The sequence below is a fragment of the Pithys albifrons genome, chromosome 5 (genome assembly GCF_047495875.1).
Source record: "Pithys albifrons albifrons isolate INPA30051 chromosome 5, PitAlb_v1, whole genome shotgun sequence".
NCBI lineage: Eukaryota > Metazoa > Chordata > Aves > Passeriformes > Thamnophilidae > Pithys > Pithys albifrons.
This window is the reverse complement of record NC_092462.1, coordinates 20,260,403-20,278,107: the sequence shown is the minus strand read 5'-3', so window position 1 is coordinate 20,278,107 and position 17,705 is coordinate 20,260,403. Positions and strand designations below refer to the sequence as shown.

Here is a 17,705-nt window from a genome sequence, read left to right as displayed (position 1 = left end):
GTACCTACAGCCATATGGTGTTAGCAATAAAATATGCATTTATAAATGTACCATATTGTACAGGAATTAAAACCGTGGTCTATTTCATGCCCTTCAAAAGAATGGCATTTTCTTAAAACAAAATATCGCATGGGCAAAACTGCTACAGGCCCATTTTATTTCAGTTCAGCTTCATGAAAAAATGGATGTCATGCACCTTCAAAAGCTAAATCAAATAACAGTCTTCCTTATACTTTGACTTAGACCTCAAAAAGAAGAGAAAAATGCCCCCAAAAACCTCCTTCTGGGCTGGCCCAGTGACATAAAATGAACCTGCTGTTGTATAAAATGGAACTTGAAATTTAATCTGTACTGACTCTGAAGCTTAGTTACCACTGAAGCTATATAAGCAGAACATGAAACAAAGCATCGGCTGAGAATCCACTAGACACAGAAAATATTCAGAAATGTTTTGATGCCCTTTGGAGGTAATGGAAGACCATTATTTTGCTGCATACATAGTACCTTCCTTTAATATCAGAGTAAGTTTTCTACACGACTCCCCCAAGATGAAGAAAGCCCAGCAACTACAAACAGGATGGTCAGTGGGCTGGAGTGCAGAATGAATGAGGAGAGGCTGAGAACCAGCTTTGCTCACTCTTCCAAAGAAGGTAAGCAAATCCCATTGCTGACCAGAGCAGCATTTCCACTGGCAGGGTGCAGAAACAACGGAGCCAGGCTGTCCTTAGGGATGCATAGATCCTATGGGGAGAGGCTGAGGGAGCTGGTGTTGTTTAGCCTGGAGAAGAGGAGGCTCAGAGGTGACCTCATCACTGTCTAGAACTACCTGAAGGGAAGTTCTAGCCAGGTGGGGGTTGGTCTCTTCTCCCAGGCACTCAGCAATAGGACAAGGGGGCACGGGCTTAAGCTCTGCCAGGGGATATTTAAGTTGGAGATCAGAAAAAAATTCTTTCCAGAGAGAGTAATCAGGCATTGGAATGGGCTGCCCAGAGAGGGGGTGGATTCACCATCCCTGGAGGTTTTTAAACTGAGATTGGACGTGGCACTGAGTGCCATGATCTGGTAAATGGACTAGAGTTGGACCAAGGGTTGGACTTGATGATCTTGGAGGTCTTTTCCAACCCAATCAACTCTATAATTCTGTGATTCTATGCACAGTACCAGGATGAAAGGCAATGGACAGAAGATGGAATACAGGAAATTGTGACCCTATATAAGAACTTCATTTATTTACTGACTGATTTTGTACCATGAGGATGGTTAAACAAAAGAGCAGAGGCTCAGAGATGCTACTGAACACCCTTCCTTGGAAATATTCACACTGTGCTGGTGCAAACCCCTGAGTAACATGCTCTATTTGGACAAGCTTTGAGCAAGAGCTTAAAAGAGAGACCTGCAGAGTCCCTTACCACCTGTGTGACTCTGTGATCCAGAGGTCATAGAGTCTATCAGTCACAATCAGCCAAAACTTTAATAGCAGAAAAATAATATAAATAGAGGTTGCTTGACATTGCAGTGGAAGAGAATGCAACTAAAAATAGTAAGGATCTTTCTGGCATGGAAGCATTCACAATTTCAATGCTTCACCTATTTGCCTCTCTGACTAGCAGGAAAAAATGAGAAATCTGAATGCAGATTAAATCTGAGAATGTGGCTTCACTGTGCAATAATAGCATATAATTACTACTAAATTATAAAGTGAGATAACAGCAATGCATGACACTCATATTCATACTAAATTAACTCAGTACAATTAAAGATGTTAGTGTAAGTGGTGAAGAAAATGACAAATTTTATTCATTTAATGTATTGATCTGATTTTCTGTTCCATTTGAATTTTCATGCAAGACAAAACTGATTCTGCCATAATTTGAAAGGACAAAGAATATTTTTCCACATGAAATTTTCCTCAGTTAGCTTTGTTTCTAGAGGATCCACACACAAAAACAGATTGATGTGATTTCTTAAGACATGCCATTCCCAATGCCATACAAAAAATTGGAAATGCAGATACTAGAACTATCTTTTAAGGAAGGTTCATTTTTATACTCTGCAAGCTAATTACTATGCAGCAGAGAGAATTTCTTGCACCAAGAAATGTACCACAGAGACCACAAATACGGACAGATACTCATGATAGCCAATGGAACTACAATTTTTCAAGACTCTCATAAAACAACAAAATCAGTCTGTTTTAATTTTTAAATGCATTGAAACAACTTTGAGCAGAATATTTTGCATCCTTTAAAACAATAATCTGAGGTGGATGGTAAAGTTGCTTTTGATGGAAGCCTGTTAAGCCACTGCTGTTTCATAGCCTCTATTGAAGAAGACTCAGGTATAAATCATGTAAAGGAAAAATAACTTATGAAACTGAAGTTACATAACATAGGCCACTTTTAAGGACTTATAAAAGAAGCCATATTCCAACTCTTGGAATCTGCACTTGAGTAAGATTTATGTAGCCAGAAAAGAACATTAATTAAATTAAGATGAAACAAAAAGGCCCTCTTTTTTTCCTGACCAGTGCCTATAGACGTACTCCTTTGAATATTCTGCACATTCACTTTGCAAGCCTCACTAAAGTTGCATCTTCCTCACACCCCTTTGCAGGCATCCTTCATATGTAACACCCTGGCACTGAGGAAGGGCCAACGTATTGCCTCCCAGAAGGAGTCTTTCACTGTACATTATCAGGGAGAAGAACCTGTTATCACCAGCCATATCCTGCTACCCCAGGGACAAGCCAATAAGCAGCAGTACATTGGAAAACCACCCTCCCCTCTTACATAGAAGAGATACAGTGTTTATGTATAAGCCATAGATGTACTGGAGATATAGCAATTCTGAATTTCAAATAAGGAAAGTATCTTCAATTATTTTGGTGGCCTTTATGTTGACATCATACCGCTCAATACATGAGTTTACTATTTTTTCAAATACAAAATGCAGTACTAAAGCATGAAAAGCACCATAACAACATATTACCACATATAAGAGTTTAAAATCTAACTCAACTGCTACTGAAAAATAGTGACTCAAGAGTTGGTACATAATGAGCATTCAGACAATGTAATCCTTTCTGATAGTTCAGAGGTACTTCAGCTTGTGACAAAAAACCTCTTCCCTATTTGATACATCTCATTCTACTTGCTGCAGAAACCCCCCTCATTTTAAATACATTCCAGAACTGATATTACGTCAAGTTCATCATTAACAATGTCCAGGTGGTCTGTTACAGTATTACCACAGTAATCCACTGCAATTCATCTCAAAGCAGCAGCAGAGATTGGGGGTGAAGTAGGGAATGTTCTTAGTAAATAAGAAGTTTTACTTCATTAGTAAAACACCTCTAAACCTCTGAAGTTGGAGAAGAGGCTGGTCCTTGACTAGTAGTTCTGGAGCTCCTTACAGATGGGCAGCTACCTCCACCTTCCAAAGACACATTTATTGTAATAAAAACATTTCACAGGCAAATGTTATCCATGACAAAATTCTTCAACTGTGGATAAAGAGCCTCAAAAGGTCTATTTTAATGACTAAAGACAATGTATTTCCTTTAAATTACACTATTTCCTTTGATTCTATAACATTATCACTGTACAATATTTCAGAAAAGCAATTTGGTCATTTTTAAATATATGGCTCCTGTCTGAGCTCTTAATTGGCCTAAAATACACTTAGGCTATGTTCCTACTTTAATAAAACCATATCTGAAAATTTTCCTGGGCACTGGAAGTCAGGCGGTTTCAAAACACTTCTGAAATGTCTTGACCCAAACCAGCTGTGACGCTTTCTAGTGATTCCATGGCATGGTGTGGCTGTTACTGCAGGAAAACTGGATGGGACCACTCCCCTGTGGAGGATGTCAGTGGTGCAGATGTGCACCAATGTACCATCCCACATAGATCTCATCTCAAATCTTCAGGCATGGCTACTACCACAGTATCACAGAATATGCTGAGCTGAAAGGGACCCACAAGGATCACTGACATTCAAATCCTGGCCATGCACTGGACCATCATATCCCCAAGAGTCACACCATGTGCCTGAGAGCATCATTCAAATGCTTCTTGAACTCTGTCAGGCTTAGTGCTGTGACCCTTCCCTGGGGAGCCTGTTCCAGTGCCCAACCACCCTCTGGGTGAAGAAGCTTTTTCTAATATCTAAACTAAACCTCCCCCAACACAACTTCAGGTCATTCATTGGATTCTGTCACTGGTCACAACTAAGAGATCAGTGTCTGCACCTCCTCCTCCCCTCACAAGGACACTGTAGACTGCAATGGAGCCATGAAGCTTCAGACTCGAAATGTGAAACCCAGTGAGACTCCCAAGCAAGGAGTCAGCCTGTTCAAAAGGTCCAAGATGAACTGAGGATGCAATGGCAAATCACATCTGAGAAGAGTAGTAGGAAGGTGCCCAAAATTTACTGTGCAGATGCGTGTTGCACCTAAGGGGACCACAAATGGCAAGAGAGAAAAGCACACACTGTTAGTACAACTCCTGTCACTGTAAGGTCTGAAAATCAACAGAAAAGTTGTTACAGATTTGTAAATGTTATATGAGGTGAAAACCTGTGCAACTTGAGGGTACTTTGGGCCTGCAGACTTGCTTCTCTTTCATCTGGACATATACACTGAGCGCCATGAATGCATTTCCTAATTTCTAAATAATAAAAACCCCCAGAAGCTACAATATCCACATTTAGTAAAACAGTTGTGCCATTAAGACGGATTTCTATTTCAAAAGCAGTCTTTATTGAAACAGTATGATAGCATTAAAATAATCAATCAGTGACTTTTAGCATTTTAATAGCCTCCATAAATCCAATGTAGCTGCATGTTAACTGAAGAAGAGATACAGTTGCACAACTGTTTTGAAAGCTTATTCCCACTAAGAAGGTAGAATAAAAGCACCTTTATTAGGTGAAAGAATTTTTAAAGGATTTTACTAAAAAAAAAAAGGGGGGGGGGAGGACAAAAAAGGGGAAAAAAAAAGGACCCAAAGAAATCGATTTGCAACTTGAGCTCATTTAAGTTATTCTTCCCTTCTTACTGATCCTCAGATCAATGATTTGAAGAGCTTAGGGTAATTTGAACTTCACTTACATAAAGATCCCCAGATTATGTGGACTTTAATCTTCTTACTTTTCATCAGCAGTGCTCAAGATGTTGCTACAGCAGAATTAGCCTAAACTAATACAATTGGTTCCCCTGAGTCTGCTTTTCTTGATACCAGCTTAACAGAAGAGAACTCATGTAACACAGTTGGCATCAGAAAGGCTCTGCAAGCAGAGCAAAAGACCCCAGACTCTATGGGAAGAGCAGAACATACCTTCTTTCTTCCCTAAGGACTTATCTTCTAAAGCAGGGTCTTAACAAAAGCCTTAAATCACTTATTGCCAGCATTTGAGTGTGCAATGTTATGTCTGTATATTCATAAATTAATAGATCATGTATATATACACATAAGTATTTTTATAGATGTGTGTGTATGTGTATATATATATATATATATATATATATACACACTCACACATGCATACATATATATGTATGGTCATAGAAGTCATACACAGTCATATATACACATAAATTTGACATTATTATTTCAGAAAAACTAGAAGTTCGTATTTGTTCATAACTTGGCCCATCAGAAATGTCCTTTTACATTAGAACTGATGTTTTTAGTTCCATATACAGGTTACATCCTGAAATCCTTTTTCATACATATCTAGACACCTTTCAATCTACACTTCTTTCTCCCATCCAGAATTTTATGTTTTCTCACCAACACTAAATAGATTTTCCTCCTTTAGAAAAATCACTAATTACTACTTTGACTAAGTCCCTCGGTTGGACCATGTCAGACACGTAACAGTAATTACTTCTGATTTTTAGAGAAAAAAATCTGCCTACCTCAAACACTTCCAAAATTCAGTTCAAAGCATTCTGTGGATCTCTTAAAATGATGTGCTTTACCTGTCAAACCCTACTATTAGCCCAGATTGAATCTTAATCCTTTGGTGATCTCTGATTAATCTCATCTAATAGAGAAACACGTTCTACCCCAGACAATTTGCAACTGAAATATATGGACATATTTGGGGGAAAAAATAGAAAGGCCCCTCACCACATTTAGCAAAATTAAGGCATAGATTTTTAAAATGATGTTCCTAAATATTCCAGTGGTCATATGCAATAATGCACTGCTGGGTGCCCAAATGTTCTTAAGATCTAGTCAAGGAGCACAAAAATTGGCAAACTCCTCAATGAGGTCTTAAAATGCACGCTTTGCAACACTGACAATATAAAAAGGTAACCAAAACACAAATGCTTGGCTAATTACACATATTTGCAGTCTTCGGCATCAAAATTTATACCTCTTTCTGTCTCACACAGTCTCTCAACATGACTTCTGTTCTCAGAGAGAATGCTTCAGAAGCTATAGGGATAACATCTCAGAATACTGAACATCAGTGTGCCACAGGGTACACATCGTTTGACATTTTACAGCTTTTAGAACTATGTATCATTCATGGGTACTCTGATGTTGCGATTTTTCAAGGTCAGTCCCTTATAAAAATGATATTCAGTATCTGCCACTATGAAACTCTCCTCCCACACACAAATGTGCACACAAACTCTAATGGCTAATGCTGCTGGAAGTTAAGAGACTGTCAGCCTTTCTCACTACAACTGTCTTTCTTTCACACATTCATATCACAGTCATAAAGATATCCTTGGGGCTAGAACCTGGTGACCATTAAACATGGAATCAAATTTTTTAAAAATTTAGAAAAAAAGAAAAAAATCCCTCCATCTTTTAGCTTGCAGGTAAAGTACAGCCGATAAGGACATGTCAAGCATTTCCATCCTTCTCTAAATTCTACAGGAGATGAGTGGTCTGTTTACATCCCCTGATCTGGCACACAATAACACAGCACTGCAGACTTCAGTCCTTTTATTCCTCCTGGAATCTATTAGGAAAATTTAAATGTGATAAAGGAAGATAATGCAGCACCACAGAGCAATCATATGATGTTCAAAAAATAGCTACTTGGAAAAGACCAGTGGGGCTTTTTCACTTTCAAGTACTAACAGTGCAGTAGTAAATAAAGCATTACAGACAAACCAGGAAAAGCAAATGAGGATCGCTGGCGTTGAGACTCAGTAGTTTGAGTATTTTAAAATTGCTATTCCTCCCTCTAGCCCCCCCCCCAAAAAAAAAAAAATCAGCAGGGGAACATTCTGGAAACTACTTTAGAACTAGTATACAAAATGTAAATTTTAGTTTAATTATGCACACAAGCAAGCAGTAACTCATTACATCTCTGGCTGTCATATAAACAAAAGAAAGCATACTGTCCCCATCTATTGCAGGTGAGTTGGAACTAGATGATCGTCAAGGTCCCTTCTAAACCAAACCATTGTGTGATTCTTTTATTCGGAGAAAAGGTAAATCTGTCCCCAGTCCTGCCAGTGTTTGTAAACACCACTTACTTCTCAGGGGACACCACCTCAGTACACCTTAAAGCTAAAGACACTTGGCGTTCACTCTAAATCTCACTACAAATGCACTTCACGAAAATGACCGACTTAGCTGACCTGGGACTAGAACCACAAAAACTAATTTATTTACAACAGTCACTCAAGTGTGCCCAGAAAATTTGACAGTATCTGACGCAAGGAGAAATATAAATCCGTTTCGCCACTCTCACTTTCTGGATGAAAACAACATTTCTCTTCACCTTTGCTCTTCACTCTAAATGCATGAGTCTTGCCTTTAGAAAATGTGAAAACAGAACATAAAACTTTCAAGCTTTTACAAGGTTAAAAAGGTAACAAAAGAGCTGGAAAATCAAAATGGATATTGGATATGATGACTGCCTTCCAAAAAGCACTAGTGCACTCCTTTCATTCAGTTATCAAACTAGATTCCCTTAATAAAAAGCAAATTGTCAAATACTTCCTATTACAGGTCAGTATTTTTTGCTGTCAAAGCTTTTCAAAATTCTGCTCAAAAATAAGCAAAGTATTTTCTGTGCCCAATAAGAAGCTACTGAACTGTCAGCATAGGCTTTAGTGGGAAGATAATTAAGTTAATTGCAAAGGTTAAATCCACTAAAAGACAAAAGGACAGTAGAGTTTGCAACAAATATTTGCTTAGTGCCCGGCAGAATTCACAGATGGTAAGTAAAAAAGGTAAGATGGACTTCCCATGAGATCAGAAAATAAAGCAGAAAATTCATATTACTTATAAAGGAGACAAGTCACTGGCTTCAAGACCTTTCTGGCTGGGTATTTAAATACTTGGGAAGCACCTAATCACATTATTACTGTGTAAACCAAGATATTATCTTTTAGATGAGCTATTAAGAACAATTCTGTCAAGCAAGCAATTCATTATACCTTGTGGTGACCAAGAGGTTCACCTGAGATGCATCACAGTCAGATTTAAAGGCCTAACTAATATTTACTAAAATACCCCAAAATACCTTCAGCATTCTGCTTACTTTCCCTACATCCCAAACTCCACTTTTCCTCACCTTGGTCAGCTGATTTAGGGAACTCTTCCCAGACTGGGTTCAATGACAGAACTACTTCTGACCATGCAAGGGCTTGAGACGGGACACAGACACCTGAATAATCACCCTATAGGTTCCCATGATATTGCCACACACATTCCTCCATTAGGAAAAATGCACATGCCTACGGATTAGAAGGCAGGTAAATGCCAGGCACTCAAAGAGAGAAGAAGAAAATGTCTTTAAGAGTTAAGGGATGCTTTGTACAACATTTAGGTAGTTAAAACTCTGTGGGTGTTCAGAAAATTCCAGCTATCATCAATCCTAAAATTTAACGTTAACTCTATATTTTCACTTAACAAAATACATAGTCAGTAATACAATATAATCACCAAAATACTCAGCAATTACAAACATAGCTTTGTGAGTGAAGATAACCATTCAGTGCTCTCTAAAGGAATCGACAAAATGGAATTCTGGCAAAAATATACGAGCAAACAAATGTAGCCCTTCTCCCTGCCCTCGAACAGTTTTAGAGTGAGGAATACAAAGCAGTTGTATCTAAGTTCAGAGATTCCACCTACTTTATGTAGCGACTTTCATTAATATGTCAGGAGGAAACGGCAACCTTAAAACTCATCCTATTTCATTACCACATAAAATAGCTGGAATTTAATGCTAACACTAAAAGAGTTTTTTATGTTAAATCCTCTTTTATGCCAAATAAATTAAAGCATGTAATGGATTCAGGGACATAATTTATTAAGAAATCAAAGACATGTATGCAACTTTTCAGCCATTCCTAAAAGATGGCAATCTACTACAGTGGTTTTTTAATGGTTATATTGTATTCTTCTATAAGGTTTTCACAGAACATTATGGAGGTCTGATCTACACAAAAGGAACAAAACAACATTAAAAATCCAGCACCAGGGCAGTAATGGTGTCTATGTATGCATGACCATATAGATACTGTTTATATTATGAAGGAGACTCAGAATACCCTCAGTTCGAAGGGACCCATGAGGATCATCATGGCTAACTCCTGACTCCACACAAGGCAACCTGAAAGTTAAACCAGGGATCCAGAGAACCTCCTGAATTTATAAAAAAAGATTAGTGTTTTCAAGCTAATATTAAGAAAGAAATTTTCCTCAGTCCATTCACTGATGTGAAATCTGTTGTTTCATAATTAATCCTGGCAGGCAGATCTAGATATGAAATAATAGGTAAACAAATAAACAAAAAGTTAAGAAGTTAAGTAATAAACACTTTCTGGCCTTCAGCCAAAACTGATCATAAATGAAGTATATAAAACAGAATAATAAACTTCCTTTTAGAATAACTGTGCATAAGCTATTTATGAACTGTAGGTCTCACCCTTGGAGCTAAACCTTTAGCTCTATGAAGAATACCAGGTACCAACAAGAAACAAACAGCTCACACCCACATGTACATCATCTGAGAGGTCCATAAGCACAAAGATTTCCCAGGAACCACTCACCTTCCAAAGGCCCAACACCTCCCCTTTTTCCCAGAACACTGTACACAGCTCAAGTTATCAACTTATAAAAACTGTCACTGGCATAAATAGAGGCCAATAATTTATTAAGAAAAATTCCCAGCTATACATGGGAATGAAAAGCTTGTAAGTTATGGGCCCCTTCATGTGTTGTTTTCTTGGGAGCATCCTCTTAAACAACCAGAGGGTTTGTATTCATTCAGAAAGGTTTCACTTTACAAGGCAGGTGTTGCAATGTCTACACTTAGAACTTAATTAGTGAAATTAAACCCCTCCAATAGCACATGCTCATTTTTTTAAACAAAGGCATTAGAGACCAAACAAAAAGAAAGCAATAAACTAATGATTGTGTAAATTAACCTAATTGCTTTTTTTTTACATGACAGAATCCATCACTAATTGCCACAGCATAAATGTGTTATCATGTGGGGAAACCAGCTCACCTACAGGAGATTCTTCTGACTTTGCCAGTATGGCCATCAATGTTTTTCTTTTTTGATTGCAAGTAACTCTTTAAAAATAATCAGACTATTTAGCAGTACTGCTTCCATACTATCCTTTTATAGGAGAAAATGTTTTTCCTCCTTCCTTTCCCCCATAATGTGGCCTGCTATGAAAATAAAAATCTAATGAATTGACAAACTGAGGCCAGAGGCAGATGAAAAAGAGATGCTTTTTGTTTTGGTTAACTATAAAGGACCAAGGCTCAGAACTCTGAATCATACTGAAGTATCTCTAAATAGTTACTTGTACACCAACACACAGAAGGCAGTAGAATGCTAAAACTTCAATACTGGTTCAGCTATTCTTTGCTTACATTATCTCTGTGTTAATGCACCATCAGGTAAGTGCCTACAAACTTAAGTTTGTAAGGAGCTTCATTCTCTCTCCAACACCTCCTGTCTCTCTCCCTTTTCAGGATATTGGGTACCCTGCCTTTCAATGAATGTTACGTTTTTTAGACCATTGTATTAAAATTCAAGGTTTATTTCAGTTTACTTTCTGGTTGTTACATTTTCTAGTTCAGGGACCCTGCTTGAATTACTTGAATATTTAGAGTTACTGTATCTGCTTCTGGTTTGCAGTGCCAGGCATGGTTAGGGCTGAGAGAAACATGAAGAGCTGCATTGTGCAGAACTACGCAGGTTTAGAAAAGGTGCATCTGACTGAAAATACACGGCCTGGGATTTGAATCCAATGACTGATGTCTGAATCCTTTTACACTGCACACTTACAGATGTTAAGCAGTAAATAACAGTAATATTCAGAACACTATTCCTCTTAATTTAACACTACTGTGATAACTTGTGCCATTAATGTATTTAAACTTGCAACAAATATGATAATGAAAAAACACACTTGTAAAAGATGCTGTAAGGAAGTTATTAAAAATTTAGTATGATTATTAATTTACAATAGAACTCATAGCTTTACTTCTGTGAAACATTAAATGTACCTTATATAAAAGGGTAATTAGTATTTTTAGCTACTAATTTTGCAAACTGTTTGTCAAGAGAGCAACCCTAATAACTATTGGAATTTGAGTTAAAACTTGCTGTCCAAGTCCCTTCTAGACTGAGGTTAGAACTGGACTTGCCAACTCATTTATTTTCAAGGCACTTAGCAATATCACTTCAGCTTTTGGGGAAAATTCTATTTTTTTTTTAATAAAATGCACAAAATGTCAATTTCTGACCCAGGCAGTTGCCTCATCCAGCATGAAATTTTGATCCAAACACACCCTATAGATTTTGAAAGCAGAAAACAAAGCACTCAAAAGATCCGCCTGTGCACATACAGACATTGTACAATCTTTGAAGTTGAGTAACGCTTGACTTACGACTCTGAATCTTTTGTTTTACCAGTGTAAGGCCAACTTCCTGCCTTTGCCTTCGGGGACCAGAAATTCACCAGCCACTTGGATTAGCATACATATTACTGACCAGGCTGCTGTTCTCTAAATCTGACACACAAAACCTCAGGAACATGTTACAGTGTGCACATATACACTGGGGAGAGGTCGCACAACTACACACTGCACACTAACAGACGAGAAAAGAAGAGACACAGTTATTGGGGAGATGGGAACAGAGGGATGAACAAGATATTTGCCTGCTGCCACCAGAATTTTAGGGGGTTTTACTTTTTTTTTTCCTAATGTATTTAAATGGGTTTTGCTTGTTTTTTTTTAAGATAACTTTTCATCTTATGCACTTGACGAAGCAATAAGACATTTTGAGAACAACTGAACAATAGTGGAATCATAGACTAGTTTGAGTTGGAAAGGACCGTTAAAGGTCATCTTCTTCAATCCCCCTGTAATGCACAGGAACATCTTCATCTAGAGCAGGTTGCTCCAAGCCCTGTCCAATCTGACATCAAATGTTTCCAGGGATGGGGCATCCACCACCTCTCTGGCCAAACTCAGCATCTACCCACCCTCATTTAAAAAAAACTTCCTTGGATCTAGTTTTACGTCTTGTCCTATTACAACAAACCCTACTAAAAAGTAAGTGCCCATCTTTCCTACAGGCCTCCTTTAGCTACTGGAATGCTGCTATAATGTTTCCCTGGTCACTTCTCTTCAGGATGAACAATTCTACCAACCTTTCCTGCTGACAGGAAGTGCTCCAGTCTTCTCTTCATCTTTGTGTGCCTCCTCTGGACCTGATCCAACAGACCCACATCCTTCCAGTGCTAAGGACCCCACAGCCGGAAGCAGCACTCCAGGCTGGGTCTCACCAGAGCAGAGCAGAGGGACAGAATCACCTCCCTCGACCTGCTGGCCATGCTGCTTCTGATGCAGCTCAAAACACAATTGGTTTTCTGGGCTGCAGCAAGTGCACATTGCTGGGTCAGGTCCAGCCTCTCATCCATCACCACCTCCAGGTCCTTCTCCACAGGGCTGCTCTCAGTCACTCCATCCCCCGGCCTGTATTTGATACTGGGGGTTTCCCTGACCCGGGTGCAGCACCCTGCACTTGGTTTCACAATTAAAAGAGTAGAGACAATACGCCTAGGAATAAAAAGGCTTCCTCTGCCTGGGCCTCTAGTCAGCCACATAATTAGTCTGGAGCGTCTCAGCTTTACACTAATGTCACAACTTCAGTGTAAGACACAACAGAAGGCACTCTGTTCAGAGGTGGTCTCTGTGGGTCACTTGGGTGGGTGGCTTTCTTAAGGCTTGCACAGGGGTGTGAATACCCATCTCCTGAAGCCATACCTCTGTTTCCAGCATGGGCCAATAGGAATGCTATCTAATCTTTAGTGCACACTGAAGGGTGCTTGACATTCAAAACCAGGTAACACCGGTTGGTAGTAAAGGGAAGCTTTCTATCCACACTGAGCGACATAAACATCAATCACTATCTTTGTTCAACTGTATTTTAAAAAAAGTCCAGAATGCAAATTCTGCTCTGTCCAAAGATGGTAAAATGATAAAAGTCTTTCTCTTCTCTGTGACATCTCCCAGGAGGGACAATTTCATTCCGGTGAGTACAGATAGGGGAAACAATCGAAAAGAGATAAAGTTCATTTCTTCTGACAGGAAAGATAAACATTATATATTTGACACACACACACTGTTTTTCATTGGCTTTGTGGGGAGTTGATAGAGAAAGATGAGTCAGATATCAAATTATCTCTTTAAAAAAATCTTGATGCCACAAACCCATAGGGAATCTAGCAGCATTCACTTAAAGACACTGTTCTTAGGCCCCCAAAATAAAAATGACATGTCTTCAGTCTGCGTTCAGCCATTTATTGAAAGTTTTACCACCTAACTAAAAAGTTCTCCTACTGGTTATAATAAAAAGTCGATGTAAATGGTGTGATCAAAGCTTCGGAGAGGTAAGAGGGCACTAAAGCCCAATGGCATGCAGAATGTGTATTTTTAGTTTTTTCTTTGAGTGGCCAGGAATTATTTATATTCCTCTGAGGCAACGCAGAAAGGGATATCTGTCCTTGAAATTTTTTTATTGCATCTCACTTAATTCATATCCTAATACTCCACAGTCTGTGTACCTGCATCTTCCACTCTTAAACACCGGTCAGCAACCTCTCAAACTAGTACAGAGGTGTTTCCACAAGGGAAGGAGATGATCTCCTTACATGCAACCCCAACGACCCACTACTTTTCTTCTGAAAGGCTTCATGCAGGCAGCATAATGAATTGATGTAATTAAGCACAGTCAAGCTAAACTGACAACAGAGTAATTAGAAAGTACTTTGACCATCACTCCTTCAACAAAACTCCAAGTTTTAGAGAAAAACTCTGTAAGTTTTTCTCCTTCCCAACAGAACTACTGTCCATCTTTTCTTTAGCCAGGGTCACACAACAGAGCATGATGTTTGCCAGCAAAATCTGACAGCAGACAATTAAATAAATAAGGTTTCTGTGGAGACATTTTTATTTGTTCTCAAAGCAGCATTTTTAATTTTCAGTTTCATTTATCAGATATAATGAGCCCTCGTGGGCTGAAGCCTGTTTTGTTTTGTTTTACACAACATCATTTATCATGCTTTTTCCTTTAATTTTCAAACACAAAAGCAATGCTGGAAAAAGATAAGGAAACAGAAATGCCTGGATCAGAGCACAGTTTAAGCAAAAATCTCTTCTAAATTACTAAGTCCTGTAATATTACCAATTATTTTTAGGAAACAGAAAATACAGTAAGAATTATTTAACTTAATACAGATCATTCCTCCTTCATCCCATCACTCCCGATTAAAGACCATCACAGGAGTAACTAAGGGATGAATGAAGCAACTCATTTAAATGAAGGCAAAAACTATAAGAGAGATGACTAACACCTTTTACCCATGTGCCAGAAAACAGAGGAAAGCCAATCCAAACCTACTAGAAATGTGATTTGCATTTGTACAACTCTCCAAAACTCATGGTGAAAAAGATAGGAGATCTTCCTGTTTCCCCTTCAAGATAAGCTACTTGAGTTCTTGACACACAAAACCTGTATGGCACAGGTCATGTACTCTTGCCACGGCAACAATAAAAGGAGAGAAAATGTGAAAATGTACAGTTGATGCAACAGGAATATTAACTTAATTTGTAAAACAAACTAAGTGAGGATACCCGAAGAGATAATTACAATTCTCACTCCTTTAAGTGGAAAACTAGAAGCCTGCACTTTACAAGTTGTGATCAGCTCACTACCAACTGAGAGGAGCCCTGTGGTTCTTATAAGGATAAATGATCATCCCTTCAGAACACAAACCAGAGAATTCACTTGTATATTTACTGCAGAGACTGCAGTATCAATATAATTGTTGAGGCAGCCACTGAAACAAGAGAAAGTTGTAAGGAAAAGAGGTTAGGATGGTGTCTCTTTATTAGCCTCTAGTATTCCTTGTTTTCATCCTGCTTGGCTGACCAAGTGAGGCAGCTGATAATGTTATTTGCATAAATGACATTTTTCTCCACAGCATCACCTAAAACAACAGGCCCAAGCATTTTATACTTAATTACTTTATTTCCCATATTTTATGTGTTACAACATTCTTAGAAAAAAAAAAGTTTAGCATTTTAATCAGCATTAAATTCCCATACATCAAGATACATTGGGTAACTACACTTGAAAATGGCAAGGAACAACAAAAGCAATAAAATAGCAGTTCCACACCTTGACTAAAGTATTTATGTCTGTCTCTCAACATCTCTCTATACTCATCTCTAAAAAGAGTGAAAGCTGTGAAAGTTTGGAAAATACACACATACTCTTTATCTGCATAATTCCTGGAATTTAACCAACCAAACCTAAGCAAAAGAGGGGTTTTCTTCATAGACCCATAAGGTTATCAATAGAAACAGGTGCAAAATGAGTATCAGAGATGTGTAGCAGCCAGCAGTTTTGTCATTTTGTGAGTATCTGGTACATGATCTCTCTTTTGATCTTGATATTGACAACAAAAGCAATTAAAGCCTTGGATAAACACACTTATTATTTCAGTATGCATAAGTTAGAACACATGAATCTACTCGCTACTGAAATACAAATTTATCTTTCTAAACTAGAAAAAAATCTCTTCTAGTTTCAACAGCACATTGTCCAGTTTAAGATCAGATATTAAGAAACATCACTTATAAATAATACCTGGGGCTACTGCTCTTATATGAGAAATATTTGGAATTTTAGTAACGATATAGGCAAGAATTCTACTTTATATCCCCACCTAAGTTGGCACATTTTATCATCACACTTTTCATTTTCCTTAAGTGTGAAAAGAAGGCACTGAGTCTCTCATTAGCAGTACTGGCTACAGAGGCAGGAATTCCATGGCAGCAATACATCCAAATGTTGGTAATAACACATAAAACATATTTTGAGAAGTTCTTAGAGAGCAAGGAAAATCATGAGGAGTGAATGTGTAAGGAGGTACTGCTGAAGGACATCCTTTTCCTAGCCCAGTGGACACTATTTCACCTGTGTTTTCAGCAGTCTATCTCTGTGTATGTTCTAACTAAGAAGGAGATCAAAAGTAATTTCATATTCTGCTGAGGCATTTCGGAGCTTATCACACTACTTGTGTAACTTCAGTTGTGGCCTCTCCTGACGCTCTTCACTGAATTTCAAATTTCAACATCTCGGTGGGAAAAAAATCCACTTTGCTGTCAGTAATTGAAGTCACAAAGCAGAGTTAAAGGAGGGGACTTTTGAAAAAAGTCTTCTACTAAAAATCCTGAAGAGCAGGGGAAGCTCTGACACTGGGGATTGTAAAGCCCATCACTACATTAGTGGGTCAGCTTAGTCAAGTATTGCTCAGTCATTTTACTCATGTGTTAAAGGCCCAATGGACACGTCAATGCCAAGCCCAACCCCTGAGTACATCACAACTGAAGCGTACTGAGCCAGCACAGTGGTCTCAAGGAAGGAAGGGTTTAAATTCACCCCAGCTAAAACCTGTAAGAGCTGCTTCTGCTCTAGGACTGAACTAATCCAAATATATTTTTGAACTGACATTCTGAAGGTGTAGAAGAGTATTAATTTTTTTTTATTGACCCCTGTATTTCATAGCTGTAGCAACTAGGATAAAGATCTAGATGTGTAAAAGAAGGAGCTTCATGTAGCAGAGTGCTGGGCTCTGCCTGATGTGACGAAGGCTACTGCTGATGAAGGAAATGTTTGATGTGAAAAAACCACTGTCTTACGTAAAGGTGTGAATCTTACCCAAACCACCTTAATGTGTATTCAACATGTCAGGTAATTAATGTTGTTTCTTGACTGATCAAAGATTCCTGTCATAGGTGCACAAATTGCACTTAGCCAGTTGAGAGCCCGAGAAAACTCTTCACCACACACAGCATCACTGCAAGGGCTCAGGTGAAAACAGGCAGAACAAGAGAGAAAAAGGGGACATAATAAACAACTCCCTTCCTCAAGGACTCATGTATGAAAGCAGAGGGTATATAAGAAAAGTTATCACCTCATTTTGTGCTGCTAATCCCCTAAACTACCCTTCCCAACACATTCCAGTAATGCCAGACAGATGGCAAAGAGTGATTTCAGTGCTTCTAGGTGAGCACGCCTGGCTAAAAGCCTTATTATTCAGTTATTTCCTTGGTTCTATCAAAGGCATTAAAAAACAATTTTCCTTGTTAGTGTTTTTAACATTTACTTATATTTTCCCCCTTTCACTT

General features: G+C 38.4%; 1 protein-coding gene across 2 annotated transcripts in view; it reads right to left on the bottom strand.

Annotated features, from left to right (window-relative positions):
* Positions 1 to 17,705, bottom strand: part of CCSER1 (coiled-coil serine rich protein 1) — a 663,581-nt gene that overhangs the window by 396,318 nt on the left and 249,558 nt on the right. The gene's annotated exons all lie outside the window — the stretch shown is intronic.